Here is a 23,522-nt window from a genome sequence, read left to right on the forward strand (position 1 = left end):
CCCTGCTGCCTGATCCCAGGAACCACTCACAGACCCTCGGCTGGTTGGCAGCACTCGACAGGTTAATAACAAAAGATGAAAACACAGGGCCGGGCACGGTGGCTCAAACCTGTAATCCCAGCACTTTGGGAGGCTGAGGCGGGTGGATCACGAGGTCAAGAGATTGAGACCATCCTGGTCAACATGGTGAAACCCCGTTTCTACTAAAAATACAAAAATTAGCTGGGCATGGTGGCGTGTGCCTGTAATCCCAGCTACTCGGGAGGCTGAGGCAGGAGAATTGCCTGAACCCGGGAGGCGGAGGTTGCAGTGAGCCGAGGTCGCGCCATTGCACTCCAGTCTGGGCAACAAGAGCGAAACTCCGTCTCAAACAAACAAACAAACAAAAAAGATGAAAACACAGAAAAACCCAGACGGGGGGATGGGGAGACGACGTGGGGAGAGAGCATGCTGGGAGCCTCAGTAGCCCGCCTCCTCCTGATGGTAAGGGGGATATTCAGGGACCTCCCCTGGGGCCGGGCAGTCGCCAGCATCGGAGGGAGCCCTGTCAGCTACTGTGCCTTGCGGGCATTACTTGGGGTAGTCTATCTGCCAGCCCAGGCCAAAGACCTGGCCGCTCTGGTTGACGCCCTGGGTGTAGCCCATCTTCAGGGGCATGGAGGAGTTATCATACTTGTCGTTCCCAGTTTGGTGTCATAGATATGCCGCCGCGTCCCGGGAGCCGTCATGCCCACCTGGCTGGCACACTTGTTGGGGCCCATCTGGAGGCTGATGGTCGAGTGGTCCATGGGGGGCAGGATGTGGTTCTTGGGGTTATAGAGATGCCTCCTTGTGCCGTACGCGGTCATGCCCAACTGGCTGGCGCATTTGTTGGTGCCCATCTGCAGCCCGATGACGCACTGGCCGGCCTTCATGGTGGCATCATCGAAGTTCCACTCCTGCTTCTCCGAGTACTTGACGCCAATGTCCACTCCACTCTGCAGCCCCTAGTCTTGGCCTTTCCTGCCAGGACGAGAAGAGACATCTGTACCCGCGTCATGTTCCCACTCTCAAACAGGTCATTGGCCTCGAACAGGTCCACGGGGTTCATGCCGTAGCGGACCATGGCCTTGATGAAGTGTGAAAGGTTTTCTAGCTGGCGCCAGTTCTGCATGGAGCGGTTGATCTTGGGGACTGAGCCTGGCTGTAGCTTGTTCATGAGTGTGCATAAGATAATCCCGTCCTTCAGGCCCTTCTGGAAGTCAGGGCCGATGGAGAGACTAGTGAGTCCCTCCATCCAGCTTCGGAGCTCTGCCTCCTTCTGAGGGTCATACTTGGACAGGAGCTGGTTCTTGACCTCGGCCGACAGCCCATACAAGGGGCCCTTGTTGAACTGCGTGGAGCTCGTGGCTGGCGGGACGGGGCCGGACAGGCCTAAAAAACTTTATTGCTTTACCTTTCTCATTTAAGATCTGCAATCCATTTGGAGTTGATTATCACATAGCATAAGGTAGGAGTCAAAATACATGATTTTCTATATGGGCTTCCAGCTGACCCAGAACCATTTATATGGTTTTTGTCCTATTGCACCACAGTAGCAACTTGCTATAAACCATGTGACTGTATTTGTGTAGGTGTGTTTCTGGATGCTGTATTCTGTTCTGTTGGTCTATTTCTTATCTTACCCTAAATCTGTCTTATCTTAATCTCTATAGTTTTATAACACACCTTTATACCTGGTGGTGTATGTTTTCCCACTTTGTTTTTGCTCTTCAAAGTTGCCTTCACTATTCTTAGATCTTTGCAGTCCTATATAAATTTTAAATTCAGCTTGTCAATTTCTAAAACAAAGCCTCTGGATTTTAATTGGGATGATATTAAATATATGCACCAATTTTGGGGGAATTGACCTCTTTACAATATTAAATCTTTCAATCTATAAACATGGTATATCACCCTCTTTATTTAGGTCTTCCTTGATTTATCTTTTACTAGATTTATTCCTGGGTAGCTGATTTTTTTAATACTTTACATGATATCACTTTAAATGTTACTTCCTCCTTGTTTGTTGCTGGAATGTAGACACATAAATGCTTTCTGTATGTTGACTTTGTACCAAGCTACCTTGCTAATTGATTAATTAGGTCCAATAGTTTGTGGCTTCCTTTGGATGTCTTTATGAATATGATGATATCACAATGACAGTTCTGATTTTTGATTTCCAGTCATTAGGTTATCTTATTTCTTTTTCTTGCCTTATTATACTGGCTAAGATGTTCAGTCCAATGCTGAAAGAAGTGAATAACAGACATACCTGTCTCATTCCTGAGATCCAAGGAAAGTTTTCTATATTTCACCACTGAGTAAGATGCTTCCTGTGGGACTTTTTCTACTTTTTTCAAGTATGAGTTTATTCTTTTTCACATAACAACAGAATCTGGATGTTTGATGCTGTTGGCACTTACTCAGCTAGTTGACTGTGTGAGAACTCGTTTTTCATACTCATGATCTCCAAGGTCTAAGTGGAGGTTGCAAGAGGACTTATTACACATTCATTTTACATACTTAGCATCTTGGAGTTCTAGGAGGACATCCCTATGCTTTCATTCCTCATACTTCAAGATGTTTTCATTTCATATGTCTTCAGGTTGTAACACAGTTGCTTTAATTCTGTATCATGTCCATGTTCAAAAATATTAAATCAATTATAAATATGGTAAAGTATAAATTTTTTTAAATGCCTTTTTTATTTCCTTCCTGGTGCATCAAGTTTGATTTAGAGTTCTTTTTGTATAGCTTCTTGACATCACTGATGGTCAGTTTTTCTTCTTTTCTAATATAGCATTTCAGGTTATAATGTTCCCTCTGAGCACTCTTTAGTTTCATGCCATAAATTTCAATAGGTCATATATTCTTTGTCATTTAGTTCAAAATATTAATTCTTATTGTGATCTATTCTTTGATGATGAACTATTTAGAAGTGTCAGGTTTAAGGTCTGGTTACTGAACATTTTCCAGTTACTTTTTTGTTACTTATTTCTAGCTTAATTCCATTGTGGACAGAGAACATACTTTAAATCATGTCAGCCCTTCAGCTTCTCTTGAGGTTTCATTTATGGCTCAGTATATGGTCAATGTTAGCAAATATTCTATGTGCACATGAAAACAATATCAGCTCTGTAATTGTTAGATGCAATGTTCCATACAAATAATTTTAATCTTTCAAAATTGATCACTGCCAATATTAAGACTGGAAAAAAATCATGGAATGATCAGATTTTGATTATCCTAGTTTCTCTTTATTAATTTATAACATACTCGCAATAGTTTTTAATCTTGAGATTACAATATACATCCTTGATTACTACAATCCTATTCAAATGATAATTTTTACTACTTCCATGGTAATGCTAGAACTTCACAACACTTCAAGTCCATTTACCCCTCCAGCTTTTGCATTATTTGGGGGTTTGTTCTCAATTCCATAATTATTTTAAATGTCATAATCCATTCTTACAATTGTTTTGTGTATTTAATGTTTATAAACCTACTCATTTATCCCTTCTGGTATTCTTCATTAATTTTGCATCTCCACATTTCCATCTGAGATCATTTTCTTTCTGCTTGAAGAGTGGCTTTTCTTATTTCTTTTAAACCAAGTATGCTGACAGTACACTTTTTCTGTATTTATTGTCTGAATATGGCTTCTTCATTTCATCTTCATTCTTGAATGATATTTTTGTTGGGTATTCTACATTGATATTTATTTTCTTTCAGCATTTTAAAATTTTAATTTTATTGGCTTGTGGGGCTTTGTTTTTCTATATAAACACACACATGTTAAAACTACTGTTGTGGCATTAGGTAAATGTGCGATAAGAGAATGAGTAGAAAAATGAGGATCCAAGAGGGATGAATAGGAACAGCTCTGGAGTGCAGTTCCCAGCAAGAACAACACAGAGGGTGAGTGCCCACTGCATTTCCAAACAAATTTTCTCTACCCACAGACCAGGAGATTCCCGGGCCGAAAAGTGCCATGAGTTTTCAACACAGCAGTTTCAGCCGGTGCTGGGTTGGCACACAGAAACTCACACAAATCTAGGCGGCCGTTTCAAATGGCGTCTGCAATGCCTGGGAAACAGAGCCGCCCATTCAACTGGAAGGGAAGGGGCAGAGACAAGGAGACAGGCCATCTGGCTCGGCGGGTACCACCCCCACAAAACAAGCAATCTGAAATGCTCCAGACTGAGAGTTTCACAGCAAGTGCAGCTGGACCCAGGATGGTCCAGCTCAGTGGGAGGAACACCTATCACCACTACCGAGGCAGTTCACACAGCAGCTGGACAGAGCCTGTGGCAGCTCAGCAACACCTCTGCTGGCAGACTGTGACTAGACTACTCCATGCAGGGTAGGGCATCTATGAAAAAAGGCAGCAGCATCACAGAAACTTATAAATAAAGCTGATCTTCCTAGGACAGAGCACCTGGGAAAAGAGGTGGTTATGAGTTCTGCTGCAGCAGACTTAAAAGTACCTGCCCAGAAATGCTGCACGGAACAATGGAGCTTCCAGCACAGCACTTGAGCTCCTATAAGGGACAGACTGTCTCCTCAAGCAGCTCCCCAACCTGCATAGACCCAAAGAGACACCCCATAAAGGAGAGCTCTGGCCAATATCTGGCAGTACCCTTCTGGGACGAAGATAACAGAAGAACAAATCAGCAGCAACGCTCACTGTTCTGCAGCCCCTGCAGGCAATCCCCAGGCAAGCAGGGTCTGGAGTCGACCTCTAGCAGTCCTTCAGCAGAGGTACCTGAATGTTAGAAGGAAAACTAAGAAACAGAAAGAAATAACTTTATCATCAACAAAAAGGACATCCACTCAGAAACTCCACCCAAAAGTCACCAACTACAAAGACCACAGGTAGCTAAAGCCACTAAGATGGGAAGAAAACAGTGCAAAAAAGGATGAAAACACCAAAAACCAGAACGCCTCTCCTCCTCCAAGGGATCACAACTCCTCACCAGCTAGGGATCAAAGATGGATGGAGAATGAATCTGATGAATTGACAGAAACAGGCTTCAGAAGGTGGGTAATAACAAACTTCTCAGAGCTGAAAGAACATGTGCTAACCCAATGCAAAGAAACTAAGAATGTAGAAGAAAGGTTAGATGAGATGCTAACTAGAATAAACAGCTCAGAGAAGAATATAAAAAACTTGATGGAGTTGAAAACCATAGCATGAGAACTTTGCAAAGCATACACAAGTTTCAGTAGCTGAATTGACCAAGCAGAAGAAAAGATATCAGAGATTGAATATCAACTTAATGAAATAAAATGAGAAGGCAAGATTAGAGAAAAAAAAGTGAAAAGAAATGAACAAAGGCTCCAAGAAATATGAGGTTATGTGAAAAGACCTAATCTACATTTGATAGGTGTAACTGAATGTGACAAAGAGAATGAATCCAAGCTGGAAAACACTCTTCAGGATATTATCCAGGAGAACATCCCTAACCTAGCAAGGCAGGCCAACATTCAAGTCCAGGAAATACAGAGATATTCCTCAAGAAGAACAAGCCCAAGGCATATAATCATCAGATTCACCAGGGTTGAAATGAAGGAAAAAATGCTAAGGGCAGCCAGAGAGAAAGGTTGGGTTACCCACAAAGGGAAGCCCCTCAGACAGCGGATCTCTCCGCAGAAACCCTACAAGCCATAAGAGAGCGAGGGCCAATATTCAACAACCTTAAAGAAAAGAATTTTCAACCAAGAATTTCATACCCAGCCAACCTAAGCTTCATAAGTGAAAGAGAAAGAAAATCCTTTATGGACAAGCAAATGCTGAGAGATTTCATCACCAATAGGCCTGCCTTACATGAGCTCCTGAAAGAAACACTAAACAAGGAAAGGAACAACCAGTACCAGCCACTCCAAAAACAGACCAAATGGTAAAGACCATCGACACAATGCATCAACTAATGGGCAAAACATCCAGCTGGCATCAAAATGGCATGATCAAATTCACACATAACAATATTAAGCTCAAATGTAAATGGGCTAAATGTCCCAATCAGAAGACACAGACTGGCAAATTGTGTCAAGACCCATCAGTGTGCTGTATTCAGGAAACCCATCTCACATGCAAGGACAAACATAGGCTCAAAATAAAGGGATGGAGAAAGATTTATCAAGCAAATGGGAAGCAAAGAAAAACAGGAGATGCAATCCTAGTCTCTGATAAAATAGACATTAAACCAACAAAGATCAAAAGAGACAAAGAGGGTATTACATAATGGTAAAAGGATCAGTGCATGAAGAAGACCTAACGATCCTAAATATATATGCACCCAATATAGGAGCACCCAGATACCTAACACAAGTTCTTAACGACCTACAAAGAAACTCAGACTCCCACACAATTCCAGTGAGAGACTTTAACACTCCACTGTCAATATCAGACAGATCAATGAGACAGAAAATTAACGAGGATATCCAGGACTTGAACTCAGATCTGGACCAAGTGGACCTAATAGACATCTACAGAAATCTCCACCCCAAATGCACAGAATATACATTCTTCTCAGCACCACATCACACCTACTCTAAAATTGACCACATAATTTGAAGTAAGTCACTCCTTAGCAAATGCAAAAGAATGGAAATCAAAACAGTCTCTCAGACCACAGGGTAATCAAATCAGAACTCAGAATTAAGGAACTAACTCAGAACCACACAGCTTCATGGAAAATGAACAACTGGTTCCTCAATGTTGACTGGATAAACAATGAAACGAAGGCAGAAATAAAGATGTTTTTTGGAACCAACAAGAATGAAGACACAACATACAGGAATCTCTGGGACACATTTAAAGCAATGTCTAGAAGGAAAGTTATAGCAATAAATGCCCACATGAGAAGTGAGGAAAGATCTAAAATTGACACACTATCATCAAAATTGAAAGAGCGAGAGGAGCAAGATCCAAAAAACTCCAAAGCTAGCAGAAGACAAGAAACAACTAAGATCAGAGCCGAACTGAAGGAGATAAGAGACACAAAAAAAACCCTTCAAAAAATCAATAAATCCAGGAGCTGTTTTTTTGAAAAGATCAACAAAATAGACCACTAGCCAGAATAATAAAAAAGAAAAGGGAGAAGAATCAAATAGATGCAATAAAAAACAATAAAGGGGATACCACCACTGATTCCACAGAAATACAGACTACAATTAGAGATTACTGCAAACAACTATATGCACGTAAACGAGTAAACTTGGAAGAAATGGATAAATTCCTGGACACTTGCATCCTCCCAAGCCTAAACAAGGAAGAAATTGAAACCTTGACTAGACCAATAACAAGGGCTGAAGTTGAGGCAGCAATTAATAGCCTACCAACCAAAAAAAGTTCAGGTCCAGAGGAGTTCACAGCTGAATTCTACCAAATGTACAAAGAGGAGCTGGTACCATTCCTTCTGAAACTATTCCAAACAATACAAAAAGAGGGAATCCTTCCCAAATCATTTTATGAGGCCAACATCATCCTGATACCAAAACCCAGCAGAGACTCAACAAAAAAAGAAAACTTAAGGCCAACATCCATGTCGAACATAGATGCAAAAATCTTTAATAAAATACTGGCAAACCAATTGCAACAGCACATCAAAAAGCTTATCCATCACGATCAAGTAGGCTTCATCCCAGGGATGCAAGGCTGGTTCAACACACACAAGTCTATAAACGTAATTCACCACATAAACAGAACCAAGACAAAAAATATATGATTATCTCAATAGATGCAGAGAAGGCCTTTGAAAAAATTCAACAGCCCTGTATGCTAAAAACTCTCAATAAACTAGGTACGTATCTCAAAGGAACGTATCTCAAAACAATAAAGGCTATCTATGACAAACCTACAGCTAATATCATACTGAATGGGCAAAAACTGGAAGCATTCCCTTTGAAATCTGGCACTAGACAAGGATACCCTCTCTCACCACTCCTATTCAATATAGTGTTAGAAGTTCTAGCCAAGAAAATAGACAAGAAAAAAAAATAAAGCATATTAAATTAGAAAAAGAGGAAGTCAAATTGTCTGTTTGCAGATGACATGATTGTATACTTAGAAGACCCCATCATCTCAGCCCAAAATCTCCTTAAACTGATAAGCAACTTCAGCAAAGTCTCAGGATACAAAATCAATGTGCAGAAATCACAAGCATTTCTATACACCAGTAACAGACTAAAAGAGAGCCAAACCAAGAACAAACTGCCATTCACAATTGCTACAAAGAGAATAAAATACCTAGGAATACAACTAACAAAGGATGTAAAGGACCTCTTCAAGGAGAACTACAAACTGCTGCTTAAGGAAATAAGAGATGACAGAAACAAATGGAGAAACATTCCATGCTCATGGTTAGGAAGAATCAGTATGGTGAAAATGGCCATACTGCCCAAAGTAATTCATAGATTCAACACTATCCCCATCAAGCTACCAATGACTTTCTTCACAGAACTAGAAAAAAAACACCTTAAACTTCAAATGAAATCAAAGAGAGCCCGCATAGCCAAGACAATCCTAAGAAAAGAAAGAAAGAAAGAAAGAAAGAAAGAAAGAAAGAAAGAAAGAAAGCAAGCAAGCAAGCAAGCTGGAGGCATCACACTATCTGATTTCAAACTATACAAGCCTACAGTAATCAAAACAGCATGGTACTGGTACCAAAACAGAGATACAGACCAATAGAACAGAACAGAAGCCCTGGAGGCAACGCCACACATCTACGACCATCTGATCTTTGATGAACCTGACAAAAACAAGCAATGGAGAAAGGGTTCCCTATTTAATAAATGGTGTTGGGAAAACTGCCTAGCCATGTGCAGAAAGCAGAAACTGGACCCCTTCCTGACACCTTACACTAAAATTAACTCCAGAAGGATTAAAGACTTAAACATAAGTCCTAACACCATAAAAACCCTAGAAGAAAATCTAGGCAAAACCATTCAGGACATAGGCATAGGCAAGGACTTCATGACCAAAAGACCGAAAGCACTGGCAACAAAAGCCAAAATAGACAAATGGGACCTAATCAAACTCCACAGCTTCTGTGCAGCAAAAGAAATAATCATTAGAGGGAACCAGCAACCAACAGAATGGGAAAATTTTTTGCAATCTACCCATCTGACAAAGGGCTGATATCCAGAATCTACAAAGAACTGAAACAGATTTACAAAAAAAAAATCAAACACACCCATCCAAAAGTGGGTGAAGGATATGAACAGACACTTTTCAAAAGACATATATGCGGCCAACAAACATGAAGAAATGCTCATCATCACTGATTATTAGAGAAATACAAATCAAAACCACATTGAGATACCATCTCACGCCAGTTAGAATTGCAATCATTAAAAAATCTGAAGACAACAGATGCTGGAGAGGATGTGGAGAAACAGGAACACTTTTACACCATTGGTGGGAGTGTAAACTAGTTCAATCACTGTGGAAGACAGTGTGGCACTTCCTCAAGGACCTAGAAATAGAAATTCCATTTGACCCAGCAATCCCACTACTGGGTATATACCCAAAGGATTATAAATCATTCTATTATAAAGACACATGCACATGTATGTTCATAGCGGCACTGTTTATGATAGCAAAGACCTGGAACCAACCCAAATGCCCATTAAAGATAGATTGGACAAGGAAAACGTGGCACATATACACCATGGAATACTATGCAGCCATAAAAAATGATGAGTTTGTGTCCTTTGTAGGAACATGGATGAATCTGTAAACCATCATTCTCTGCAAACTGACACAAGAACAGAAAATCAAACACTACATGTTCTCACTCATAGGCGGGTATTGAACAATGTGAACACAGGGACACAGGGAGGGGAGCATCACACACTGGGGTCTGTAGGAGGAGCCAAGGGAGGGACAGTTCGGGGGGAGGTTGGGGAGGAATAACATGGGGAGAAATGCCAGATATAGGTGAGAGGGGGATGGAGGCAGCAAACCACATTGCCATGTGTGTATCTATGCAACAATCCTGCATGATCTGCACATGTACCCCAGAACCTAAAGTATAATTTTAAAAAAAAGAAAGAAAAATGAGTTCCAGCCATTTTAGCTTGAATCCAGCTTTGTTGTTTACTACTACAAAAACTTGGCAACTACCTAGCCTGCTGAAAATAATAAAGGTACCTACAGGGAGATTATATATTAATGCATGCATTGAGAGATGTTACAGTATACTGGCTAAAACCCCAGGCGTTGACATTAAGAAGGCTGTATTAGGCCGGGCGCGGTGGCTCACGCCTGTAATCCCAGCACTTTGGGCTGCCGAGGCGGGTGGATCACGAGGTCAAGAGATAGAGACCATCCTGGTCAACATGGTGAAACCCCGTCTCTACTAAAAATACAAAAAATTAGCTGGGCACGGTGGCGCGTGCCTGTAATCCCAGCTACTCAGGAGGCTGAGGCAGGAGAATTGCCTGAACCCAGGAGGCGGAGGTTGCGGTGAGCCGAGATCGTGCCATTGCACTCCAGCCTGGGTAACAAGAGCGAAACTCCGTCTCAAAAAAAAAAAAAAAAAAAAGAAGGCTGTATTAGTCTGGTGTCACATTGCTATAAAGGATCCTACACAAGACTGGGTAATTTGTAAAGAAAAGATGTTTAATTGACTCACAGTTCTGCACAGCTGAGGAGGCCTCAAGAAACTTACAATCATGGTGGAAGGTAAAGGAGAAGGAAGCACAGCAGCAGGAGAGAGAGAGCACACAGAAGAAACCGCTGCTTATCGAACCATTAGATCTCACGACAATTCACTATCATGGGAACAGCAGTGGGGAGACCGTCCCCATGATAAAATCACCTTCCACCAAGTGCCTTCCCTACACATAGGGATTATAATTCAAGATGAGATTTGGGTGGGGACACAGAGCCAAACCAAATCAAAGACCAGACTGAAATTCTAGTTCTTCCACTTACTAGCTGTAACCCACATGATATCAACGTGTCTACAGAGCCCCAGCTGTAAGATAAAGTAACAACTCTACTTCCTTGTATAGTGAGTAGGGATTGAAAGGGGTAACGCAAGTAGTTTAAGCACAGTGCCTGGCATACAGTAACTGGTTCATCAACATGAGCTGTTAATAAGAAAGTACACACTGTCAGATGCCAACCAACATATAGGATTACTATCAAAGTTGAACTGGGACATGATTCAGATGCTCTCTCTAAACACTTCCAGGGAGTGGATCTTCACACTTGTACCTTTGTGCCCCAGTAAGGGAAATGTTCTGTCATTGCCACAAATAAATAAATCTTCATTAAAATTATGAAGGTTGATAATCCAGGGTGATAGAAGCAATACTTGCCAAACAGTATGTTGCTGTGGAAGGACTGAATTGTGTCTTAAAGCTCTACCTACATGAAAAGGTTAAAGCATTATGGGATGTGTGGTAAATCCTGCTCCTCTCCTTGCAGTTCCTAGCTCCTGGGAATTACAAAGGTAAGGTACACAACATCCCTATACTCAAGGTTTTTACAGGTTAATGATGAAGACAAGGAATTCATCTTGTAATTAATTCAAGAGCATGTAATCAAGTGCTGTGATGAGACAAGTACAGCAAATTGTGGGAGGGCGGAGGAAGTCTGCATGGCCTAGAAGGAAAGGAAGGCAGGGGCAGGTTCGTGAATGAACATAGTCCTGATCATACATAAAAGCTGCTTATGTTATTCTTTCATGACAGGTAAATCCATTGTTATTAAAGAGCCCCAGAGGACTGAAGCTAAAATGTCACTGTTTCCTGGTCTCCTGATCTTCAGGGAAGGTTTAAAAACTATGGCACTGTTGTGGCTTTTTTCCATTTCCCTCAAATAGATTATTCCACATCGCAAAACCACCTTGAAATTTAATTCTCTGCAACTGGAAGTTTTGGGCTCCAACGGAGTCCAAATAAAGAAATGTTTGTGTCAAAATTTTATTGACTGCAGAATGAGAAGAGGCTTCCATGGGCCGAAGCCAGCTCCCTCATTTAAAAAATTTAAAAACAAAACAAAATACCTTCATATGATTTTACCACATTGCCCTCCAATCCACCCTTCCTTCAAATCAGAAAAACAGAGGGAATAGGCCATAACAGAAAAAGTTAGAATATACTGAAGCATTTTAGTACATGATGCTAATATGTTTTAGTTAAAAACAAAGAATACCTATCATCAACAAAATGACAGATTAATTGCTTATAGAACTTTCTCCTGTTGTGCAACTAGTTTCTGACGACACCAAAAGAAATGCTTAAAATCAACACTGGGCTTGTGAGCATGTAAAGAAACTCTCCAATGGGGGAAAACAGCTGTGAGCAGGAAAAAAACGAATAGTGAGTAATGCACAAACACAAAAGCCAGGGTTGCTCCAGGGAAAATGCATACAGCGGTGCTAGGATCAGAGTACTAAGCCTGAGGACCACTGAAAGCTAGGAAAGTTGAACCTGAGACTTTTCCAGGACTCTCAAAAGGGGCTAAAAGATCTCAGCACAGTGGTATCCACTGACTCCCACCAGAAGCACACAATAAATCCTCTAGAAAAAAAAAAAGATCTTCAACGTAGGCTCTCGAAGGTTTCAGCAGGTACAATTAAGTAACTACTGAATCAAGAACAACTATTCATTCAATTTAAAAAATTATTAAACACACAAGAAAACATTCTCCATGAGAAAAAGGCAGCATAAACAAAAAGCAACAAATGTAGGTCCCAAAGAACTTCAGATTTTGTAATTGTCATATTTTAAATTTTTCCTTTAGCAAAGATTTATATAGTACCTAGCACATCAGATGCCTTTGGAAGCACTTCACAAATACTGTAGGCCTCCCTTAACCATGGTTTCCTTTTCTACAGACTGTAGTAACTGTTAGTCTGAAAATATTAAATGGAAATTTCCAGAAACAAACAATTCGTAAGTCTTAAACTGCACCATTTTGAGTAGCATAGTGAAATAGCATGGCATCCCACACCATCCTGCTCCATCCTGCCCAGGATGTGAATCACCCCTTTGTCCAGCACATCCATGCTGTATAGGCTTCCTGCCCACTAGTCACTTAGCGGCCTTCTCAGATCAACCGACATGATATGGCAGTGCTTATGTTCAAGTAACCTTTACTTTAGTTAAGAATGGCCCCAAAGTGCAAGAAGTAGGGATGCTGGCAACTCAGACATATCAAAGAGGAGCTATAAAGTGTTTCCTTCAAATGAAAAGGTGAAAGTTCTCAACTTACTAATGAAAGAAGAAAAAATAGGATACACTAAGCTTGCTAAGATTTATAGTAAGAACCAATCTTCTATCAGTGAAACTGTGAAGAAGAAAAAAGATATTGATGCTGGTTTTGCCGCTGAACCTCAAACTGCAAAAGTTAGTCATAGTGTATGATAAGTACCTAGTGAAGATAGAAAAGGCAGTCAATTTGCGGGTGGAGGACGCAGAAATATGTTTCAATTGATGGCAACTGAGTTCAGTGTTATCTGTGGTTTCGGGGATACACTGGAGAACTTGGAACGTATGCCTCGAGCATAAGAGGGAACCACTGTATTAAGTCATTTCTTTCCTCATAAGAACCCTATGGTACGGGTACTATCATTATTCCTAATTGCAGATATATAAGGAGGCTGAAGGTTATAACATTGTAAACGGTGAAGTCAGAACTCAAAACTCGGCAGTTTGGCTCCAGAGCTCTTGTTTTAGTTTTGATTTTTTGGTTTTTGTTTAGTTTTGGTTTTTACCACTTTTATATACGGCGTGTTTAAAGAAATCAAATGTAAAATTCAAAAATCCAAAATGAAATAATAGATTATAACAATTTGGGGGGGGGAAGAAACTAATATAATTTTTAGGAAAAAATATATAACTTTAGAAATAAAAAAGTAAGTGAAATTAAGTATATATAGGGATTCAAAGAACTGAATAATTAGTAAACTAGAATATAGAGCTGAAAAGTTTACCAAAAATTAAGCATAGAAAGAGCAAAAGATAGAAAATCAGAAGGAGAATATTGAAAAGAAAGAAAGTCTACTGTATGCATGATCAGAGTTCCCAACAGTGGCCGAACAAAGAAAAGTGACATAATGATTGGAAATAAAATGGCTGAAATTTTTCCAGAAAAAATAAAAGGCATAACTCCACAGATTCAGGAAGAATAAATAGCAACCAGGATAAATATTTTAAAAATCCATAACTAGCTACACTGTAGTCAATCTGCAACACATCAAAGACAAAGAAAAAATATTAAAAGCAGCAAGAAATGAAAAAAATATATTTACAAATGAAAGAAAAATGGACAGACAGCAGACTGTGCTAGGGCAGTAACTGAAACTGCAAGATAGTGGATTGATTATGTTCAACAAGTTAAAAAAGAAAAACAAATGTCCACCTGAAAACTGATTTCAAGAATGCACATGAAATAAAAGCAGTCCTAGATCATAAAAATACTTTATTTGCTTGAAGAGTTTATCATCATCATGCCTTCACTGAAAAACTTCCGGCTGGGCGCGGTGGCTCAAGCCTGTAATCCCAGCACTTTGGGAGGCGGAGGCGGGTGGATCACGAGGTCAACCATCCTGGTCACCATCGAGACCATCCTGGTCAACATGGTGAAACCCCGTCTCTACTAAAAATACAAAAAATTAGCTGGGCATGGTGGCGCGTGCCTGTAATCCCAGCTACTCAGGAGGCTGAGGTGGGAGAATCGCCTGAACCCAGGAGGCGGAGGTTGCGGTGAGCCGAGATCGCGCCATTGCACTCCAGCCTGGGTAACAAGAGCGAAACTCCGTCTCAAAAAAAAAAAAAAAAATAGTGAATAAAGAAACTAAATAACATTCAAGTTAACCTGAACAAACATTCTACGTATGAATACACTTTAATTAGCACACTTAAACCTAATTTTACAATGTAAGCATTTTTAACCAAGAACAATTACTACACATCATGTGCTGCTCCAGATAACTTTTCTTAAGTACCCCTAAAGATTGGCAATTGATCTGAGAACACTGAAATCCTATACCTAGGACCTCGGGAAAAGAGTCTGATGAAGACCAAAGGATAGGGGAACGGAGCCTCCAGGTGTGGAGAAATAGGACTCAAGTGATCTGATCCTCTCTACCAACCTAGTGAATGACCACATCCTTGATGATGAACTTGGCTTGCTCTTCTTAGAGAAAGTAAGACCATGGGTATAGAACATTTTGCAAACAGAAGTGCCAGATGGATGGTTATCAGAAAATGTTAGTACAGTTGCTCCTTCAAGGAAACAAGAAGTTATGCATAAGGAAATCCAAGAGCAAAGAGCTTACCTTTTTAACTTATAAAACGTCTTTAAGGATGAATGTGGCATCTTTACACACTTCTGTTTCACAGAAGGTAGTTGTGGCATTTTCCTGTATGTGGGCCTATTGTACAAAATTAATATTAAGGATAGAGTTCTTTCGTTGGTTTGAGGGTTTCTAGAGTTGGCTGTTTAGCATGATTACACCCAAAAATGGTAAGGACTCTACTTCTAATAGTATGGAGGAACTCATAGTCCTTGGTGTGAACTGTTTAGAGAGTCATGCAAAATTGCCAGGCGCAGTGGCTCATGCCTGTAATCCCAGAACTTTGGGAGGCTGAGATGGACAGATCACCTGAGTTCAGGAGTTCAAGACCAACCTGGTCAGCATGGCAAAACCCCATCTCTACTAAAAATACAAAAATTAGGGCCAGGCACGGTGGCTCAAGCCTGTAATCCCAGCACTTTGGGAGGCCGAGGCAGGTGGATCACGAGGTCAAGAGATCAAGACCATTCTGGTCAACATGGTGAAACCCCGTCTCTACTAAAAACGCAAAATAATTAGCTGAGCATGGTGGTGTGTGCCTGTAATACCAGCTACTCAGGAGGCTGAGGCAGGAGAACTGCCTGAACCCAGGAGGTAGAGGTTGCAGTGAGCCGAGATCGCGCCATTGCACTCCAGCCTGGGTAACAAGAGTGAAACTCAGTCTCAAAAAAAAAAGTACAAAAATTAGCTGGGTGTGGTGGCACATGCCTGTAGTCCCAGCTACTTGGGAGGCTGAGGTAGGAGAATCTCTTGAACCTGGGAGGTGGAGGTTGCAGTGAGCCAAGATCGTGCCACTGCACTCCAGCCTGGGCCACAGAGTAAGACTCCATCTAAAAAAAAGAGTTATGCAAAATAAATGCATTTCACACTCCTGATTCATCACTCATGAGAGGCAAGGAGTGTAGTGACTCCATACATAATACCTTTGACCATATGCGGAGAACCAAGGAACATAATGAAGCTGATTGGTTGCTTCTTAAATTCAAAGGACAGAGTGATGAAAGAAAACGATGAACTCAGGGATTCTGTCTCCCAGCTTCACAAGCAGATACTCAGCCTCACATCTACTAAGATCGCCCTGAGTCTTATCTCTGGTAGAGAAAGAACTGAAATTGTGGAAAAACAGACACAAGCTCTTATAATGCAAGTGGCTGACCTGAAACGGAAGGTGCGTGCACAGCCTCACAGGTGTCTACCGTTAAAGTGAGGGCATTGATTGGAAAAGAATGGGGCCTGCAATTTGGCATGGGACATGTTGGAGGACCCTGACGAAGCTGGGGACACTGATTGTGTAAACTCTGATGAACGTTTTTTTGTTGTTTTTTTTTTTTGAGATGGAGTTTCGCTCTTGTTACTCAGGCTGGAGTGCAATGGTGCAATCGAGATCGAGATCGCAACCTCCGCCTCCTGGGTTCAGACGATTCTCCTGCCTCAGCCTCCTGAGTAGCTGGGATTACAGGCACACGCTACCATACCCAGCTAATCTTTTTTTGTATTTTAGTAGAGACGGGGTTTCACCATGTTGACCAGGATGGTCTCGATCTCTTGACCTCGTGGTCCACCTGCCTTGGTCTCCCAAGGTGCTGGGATGACAGGCGTGAGCCACTGCGCCCGGCCTGATGAATGTTTTTTGCCAGAAGGAACAGCTTCCCCATCCCCAGTAGTGGCAACATCCCGTCTTCAACCTATGCTGCCATCAGCCTTTCAACATTTCTCTGAGGAGATAAACCCTGCACTGCCTCAGACAACAGTGATGGCCTCCCCTGAGACAATGACCAGGCAAGATAATATTGGTTTTCCTCAGGATCCACCCCCAACACCTATGTGCTTCTAGACCTATAACTAAAGTCCCAGTGGGCCCCTAGAGGTGAGGTTGAGAGTGTGACCCATGAGGAGGTGCAACACCCTCAAAAAGAACTGCTTGAGTTTTCTAATTTATATAAACAGAAATCTGGAGAACAGGCATGGGAATGGATATTAAGGGTGTGGGATAATGGTGGCAGGAACACAGAGCTGGATCAGACTCAATTTATTGATTTGGGCCACCAAGTATTGACTCTGTTTAATGTTGCAGCTCAGGGAGTTAAACAAAGTTTTCATAGTTTGTTTTGTTAGCTGAAATATGGATTGGAAGATGGTCCACTGTGAGTGAGCTGGAAATGCCTGATCTCCCTTGGTTTAATGTAGAGGAAGGGGTCTAAAGGCTTAGGGAGGTTGGGATGGTGGTGTGGATTAGTCACTTTAGACCTACTCATCCCAGCTAGGAGGGTCGAGAAGATATACCCTTTACTAATGCCTTGCAAAACAGATTTGTGAGGGAAGCACCTGCATCTTTGAAGTTCCCCAGATTTATCCTGTGGTCACTTCCCTGGTGCCAAATGCACAATCGGCATAGACATACTCAGCAGCCGGCAGAACCCCCACATTGGCTCCCTGACTTGTAGGGTGGGGGCTACTATGGTGAGAAAGGCCAAATGGAAGCCTTTAGAGCTGCCTCTACCTAGAAAAATAGTAAATCAAAAACAATATCACATTCCTGGAGGGACTGTGGAAGTTAGAGCCACCATCAAGGACTTGAAAGAGGCAGGGGTGGTGATTTCCACCACATCCCCATTCAACGCTCCCATTTAGCCTGTGCAGATGACAAATGGATCTTGCAGAATGACATGGATTATCATAAGCTTAGCCAAGTGGCGACTCCAATTGCAGCTGCTGTACCAGATGTGGTTTTATTGCTTGACCAAATGAACGCATCTCCTGGAACCTGGCGTGCAGCCGCTGACTTGGCAAATGTCTTTTTCTCTGTTCCTGTCCATAAAGCCCACCAGAAGCAATTTGCCTTCAGCTGGCAAGGCCAGCAATATACATTTATCATCCTATGTCAGGGGTATATCAACTCTCTGACTTTGTGTTGTAATCTTATTTGAAGAGATCTTGATCACTTTTCACTTCCACAGGATATCACACTGGTCCATTACATTGATGACATAATGCTGACTGGATCCAGTGAGCAAGAAGTAGCAAACACACTGGACTTGCTGGTGAGACATTTGCGTGCCAGAGGATGGAAATAAATTTGACTAAAATTCAGGGACCTCAGTAAAATTTACCTCAGTAAAAATTTCTAGGGGTCCGGTGGTGTGGGGCCTGTTGAGATATTCCTTCTTGAACTCCTGACCTCGTGATCCACCCGTCTCTGCCTCCCAAAGTGCTGGGATTACAGGTGTGAGATATTCCTTCTAAGGTGAAAGTTAAGTTGCTGCATTTGGCCCCTCCTACAACAGAGAAAGAGGCACAATGCCTAGTGGGCCTATTTGGACTTTGGAGGCAACACATTCCTTATATGGGTGTGTTACTCCAGCCTCTTTAGTGAATGACCCAAAAAAGCTGCCAGTTTTGAGTGGGGTGCAAACAGGAGAAGGCTCCGCAACAGGTCCAGCTGCTATGCAAGCTGCTCTGCCACTTGGGCCATATGACCCAGCAGGTCCAATGGTGCTTGAGGTGTCAATGGCAGATAGGGATGCTGTTTGGAGCTTTTGGCAGGGCCCCATAGGTGAATCACAGCAGAGGCCTCTAGGATTTTGGAGCAAGGCCCTGCCATCTTCTGCAGATAACTACTCTCTTTTTGAGAGACAGCTCTTGGCCTGTTACTGGGCTTTGGTGGAAACTGAACATTTGACTATGGGTCATCAAGTCACCATGTGACCTGAACTGTCTATCATGAATCGGGTGCTTTCTGATCCATCTCACCATAAAGTGGGTCATGCACAGCAGCATTCCATCATCAAATAGAAGTGGTATATACGTGACTGGGCTCGAGCAGGTCCTGAAGGCACGGTACATTAAGGTAAGTTACATGAGAAAGCAGCTCAAATGCCCATGGTCTCCACTCCTGCCACCCTGCCTTCTATCCCACAGCCTGCACAGATGGTCTCATGGGAAGTTCCCTATGACAGAGGAACAGAAGACTAGGGCCTGGTTCACAGATGGTTCTGTACGATATGCAGGCACTGCCCATAAGTGGACAGCTGCAGCACTACAGCCCCTTTCTAGGACATCGTTGAAAGACCGTGGCGAACGGAAATCTTCCCAGTGGGCAGAACGTCAAGCAGTGCACCTGGTTGTGCACTTTGCATGGAAGGAGAAATGGCCAGATGTGCGATTACATACTGATTCATGGGCTATAGCTAATGGTTTGGCTGGATGGTCAGGGACTTGAAAGAAGCATGATTGGAAAACTGGTGAAGAGGGGAAGAAATCTGGGGAATATGTATGTGGATAGACCTCTCTGAGTGGTCAAAAACTGTGAAGATATTTGTATCCCAAATGAGTGTTCACCAATGGGTGACCTCAGCAGAGGAGGATTTTAATAATCAAGTGGATAGGATGACCCCTTATGTGGACACCACTCAGACTCTCTCCAGCCACCCAGTCATTGCTCAATGGGCCAATGAACAAAGTGGCCATGGTAGCAGGGATGGAGGTTATGCATGGGCTCAGCTACATGGACTGGCTGACCTGGCTACAGCCACTGCTGAGTGCCCAATTTGCCAGCAGCAGAGACAAACACTGAGCCCTTGATATGGTACCATTCCTCAGGGTGATCAGCCAGCTACCTGGTGGCAGGTTGATTATTTGGACCTCTCTCATCATAGAAAGGGCAGAGGTTTGTCCTCGCTGGAGCAGACACTCACTTGGATATGGGTTTGCCTATTCTTCTGCAAAGACGCAATACTTCTGCAAAGACAACCATCCATGGACTCATGGAATGCTTTATCCACTGTCATGGTATTCCACACAGCATTGCCTCTGACCATGGCACTCACTTTACAACTAAAGAAGTGTGGCAGCAGGCTCATGCTCATGGAATTCACTGGTTACACCATGTCCCCCAACACCTGAAGCAGCTGGATTTATAGAATAGTGGAATGGCCTTTCGAAGTCACAATTACAGTGCCAACTAGGTGACAATACTTTGCAGGGCTGAGGCAAAGTTCTTCAGAAGCCTGTCATATGCTCTTAATCAGCCTTCAATATATGGTACTGTTTCTCCCATAGCCAGGATTCACAGGTCCAGGAACCAAGGGGTGGAAGTGGAAGTAGCACCACTCACCATCACCTCTAGTGATCCACTAGCAAAATTTTGGCTCCTTGTTTCCATGACATTATATTCTGCTGGCCTTAGTTAAAGGTCTTAGTTAAAGGTCTTAGAGGTCTTAGTTAAAGAGGGAGGAACTCTGCCACCAGGAGACACAATAACAATTCCATTAAACTGGAAGTTAAGATTGATGCCTGGACACTTTGGGCTCCTACCTTTAAGTCAACAGGCTAAGAAGGCAGTTACAGTGTTGGCTGGGGTGACGAACCCAGACTATCAAGACAAAATCAGTCTACCGCTCCACAACGGAATTAAAGAAGAGTGCTCACGGACTACAGGAGATCCATTAGGGTGCCTCTTAGTATTACCATGCATTGTGATTAAGGTCAATGGGAAACTATAACCACCCAATGTAGGCAGGACTACAAATGGGCCAGACCCTTCAGGAATGAAGGTTTAAGTCACTCCAGCAGGGAAAAAACCATGACCTGCTGAGGTGCTTGCTGAAGTCAAAGGGAATACAGAATGGTAATAGAAGGTAGTCATCAATCCCATCTACGACCACGTGACCAAGTGCAGAAACGAGACTGTAATTGTCATGAATATTTCCTCCTCCTTTTGTTAAAAACATGCTTATGCATGTATACATAAGACATGCATAAGACAACAGCTTTATTTTATTTCTTTTTTCCTTTATGATGTGACATAAGATATATTGACTTCATATCAGCATTAAAGTATTGCTAACTTTATGTAATTGTATTTTGGTTGGGGATTGGTGCATTTCCAATTGTACAAAGGACAACTGTATTATGTGAGGTGTAATTATGACCTTATCATTGTCTTTATTTGAAAATTAGATATGATATCAGGAGATGTGTATGGGTTCAAATTGACAAGAGGTAGATTTGTGACGGTTAATTTTGAGTGTCAACTTGATTGGCTTGAGGGATACAAAGTACTGATCCTGGGCGTGTCTGTGAGGGTGTTGCCAAAGGAGATTAACATCTGAGTCTGAGCTGAGAAGGAAGACCTGCCCTTAACCTGGGTGGGCTCCATCTAACCAGCCGCCAACATGGCTAGAATATAAAGCAGGCGGAAAAACGTGAAAAGATTAGACTGGCCTAGCCTCCCAGCCTACATCTTTCTCCTGTGCTGGATGCTTCCTGCCCTTGAACATCAGACTCCAAGTTCCTCAGTTTTAGGACTCAGACTGGCTTTCCTTACTCCTCATCTTGTAGACAGCCCATTGTGGGACCTTGTGATTATGTGAGTTAATACTTAATAAACTCTCTTTTATATATATGTATATAAAATTAGTTCTGTCCTTCTAGAGAACACTGACTAATACAGGTACTGATGACAGTTATCCCTCGTAATGTGTGTGGAGTCTGGAGAAGCAGAAGCCACTCTATAGAGACAGAAGAGTGAGAGAGCAGCACAGAGAAGCTCACAGAAGAGACCCTTGGAGAGAGTCCCATCAGTGCTCAGATCCCAGGTTCCAGAGGAAGAGCTTGAGCTCATCTCCATTCCTGCCCCTAAACTCACTGACACATGTGTCTGCTCACTAGTGTCCCGCTTTGGGCTTTATGCTTGCTGGACTCTTGACTTGGCCTATGAAGGCCTCTGAGGGCTGTATGAGTTCCCGATGACTGCTGTAACAAATTGTCACAAACACAGCAGCTTAAAGCAACACAAATACCTTCTCTATCAGTCCTGCGGGCTAGACTCTAACATAGCTCTCCTGGAGCTATAGTCAAGTTGTGAGCAGGGCTGGTTCCTTTCCAGAAGCTCCAGAGGATAATCTGTTTCCCTGTGTTTTCCAGCTTCCAGAGGCCACCCACATTTCCTGGCTGGTGGCCACCTTTATCCACCTTCAAAGCCAGCAGCAGTGCATGTCTCTGACCAATCTTCAGTAGTCATGGCTTCCTCCGACCATAGCAGCGCCCCTTTTAACCCATGTGATGAGATTGGACTCACGTGGATAATCCAGGCTCTTCTCTCCATTAAGATCTCTAACTGAATCACATCTGAAAAGTCCCTTTTGCCATATAAGGTGATATATTCACAGGTTCTGAAGATGAGCATGTGAATGTTCTATGAGAGGATATCTGCCTACATAAGAACCCCACTCTGATTCTGGCTCTACTCCAGGACTCATTCAAATTCCTTTCTATCCTGACCCAGGCTTGAGGATCCAACCTTGTCCTGCCACTTTGGTCCCAACAGGACAAAACAATGGTTCCCTAATTCCAGTCAATAAATGGGAAGCTTAAGGCACAGCCAGAAAACCACAGCCACAAAAACTAAATCACTCTGTTCACTCACAAACACCAGCCTATCTCAAATCACTCTGTTCACTCACAAACACCAGCCTATCTCCCAAAGTGGACACAGGGTTAAATTTCATTAAAGAAATTCCTTCCCACTTGACAAATCAATGTTTGACTTCGTGGTCCACTTACCATAATAAGGGTTTCATGGTATTTCTCAAAACATTTGGCTCCTTCTACACAATATTAGAAGTTGCATTCCTGGAAGAGCCACAGTCTATGTTTTACCTTAGTAAGCCTAACTGGCAAGAACTGACAGGTCATAGGATCGGTCACTGGAGACTTCTGAAAACTCTTCTGATTCCAGTCCCAAGGCTCAATATGCTCTTCTGAGCATTCTGCCAACCACATGAGTGTGTTCCCACAGCACCGTGGAATATCAATTTCCTCGCGTGTCAGAAAGGCAGGTACTACCAATCATATTTAACTAGGAAAGGACATATGTCTGCATGTCCAACAATGGCTGTCAAATGGAGTTAATGTTGTCCCCCAGGGGACATTTGACAATGCCTAGAGACATTGGATAAGGTGCTACAACTGGGGACATCTAGTGGGTGGAGGGCAAGGATGCTGCTATAAACATCCTAAAACGCATTGGACAGACTCCCATAGCAAAGAATTATCTGTCCCATTGTGCCAATTGCGCTAAGTTTGGGAAACCCCATTCTAAACAATTCAAATAACAAGATGTTAATTCTCCATTTGATTTGCTCAAAACTGTTGTGGAAAGGGTGAATGTCACTGGCAATT

General features: G+C 42.4%; 1 protein-coding gene and 1 pseudogene across 3 annotated transcripts in view; both read right to left on the reverse strand.

The window, feature by feature from the left end:
• CPXM2 (carboxypeptidase X, M14 family member 2) overlaps window positions 1–23,522 on the reverse strand; it is a 254,732-nt gene that overhangs the window by 57,832 nt on the left and 173,378 nt on the right. The window lies entirely within an intron of this gene.
• Window positions 427–10,063, reverse strand: LOC118146423 (calponin-2 pseudogene; annotated as a pseudogene). The gene has a single exon (XR_013524441.1). The product of XR_013524441.1 is annotated as a calponin-2 pseudogene (transcript).

The sequence above is a fragment of the Callithrix jacchus genome, chromosome 12 (assembly GCF_049354715.1).
Source record: "Callithrix jacchus isolate 240 chromosome 12, calJac240_pri, whole genome shotgun sequence".
NCBI lineage: Eukaryota > Metazoa > Chordata > Mammalia > Primates > Cebidae > Callithrix > Callithrix jacchus.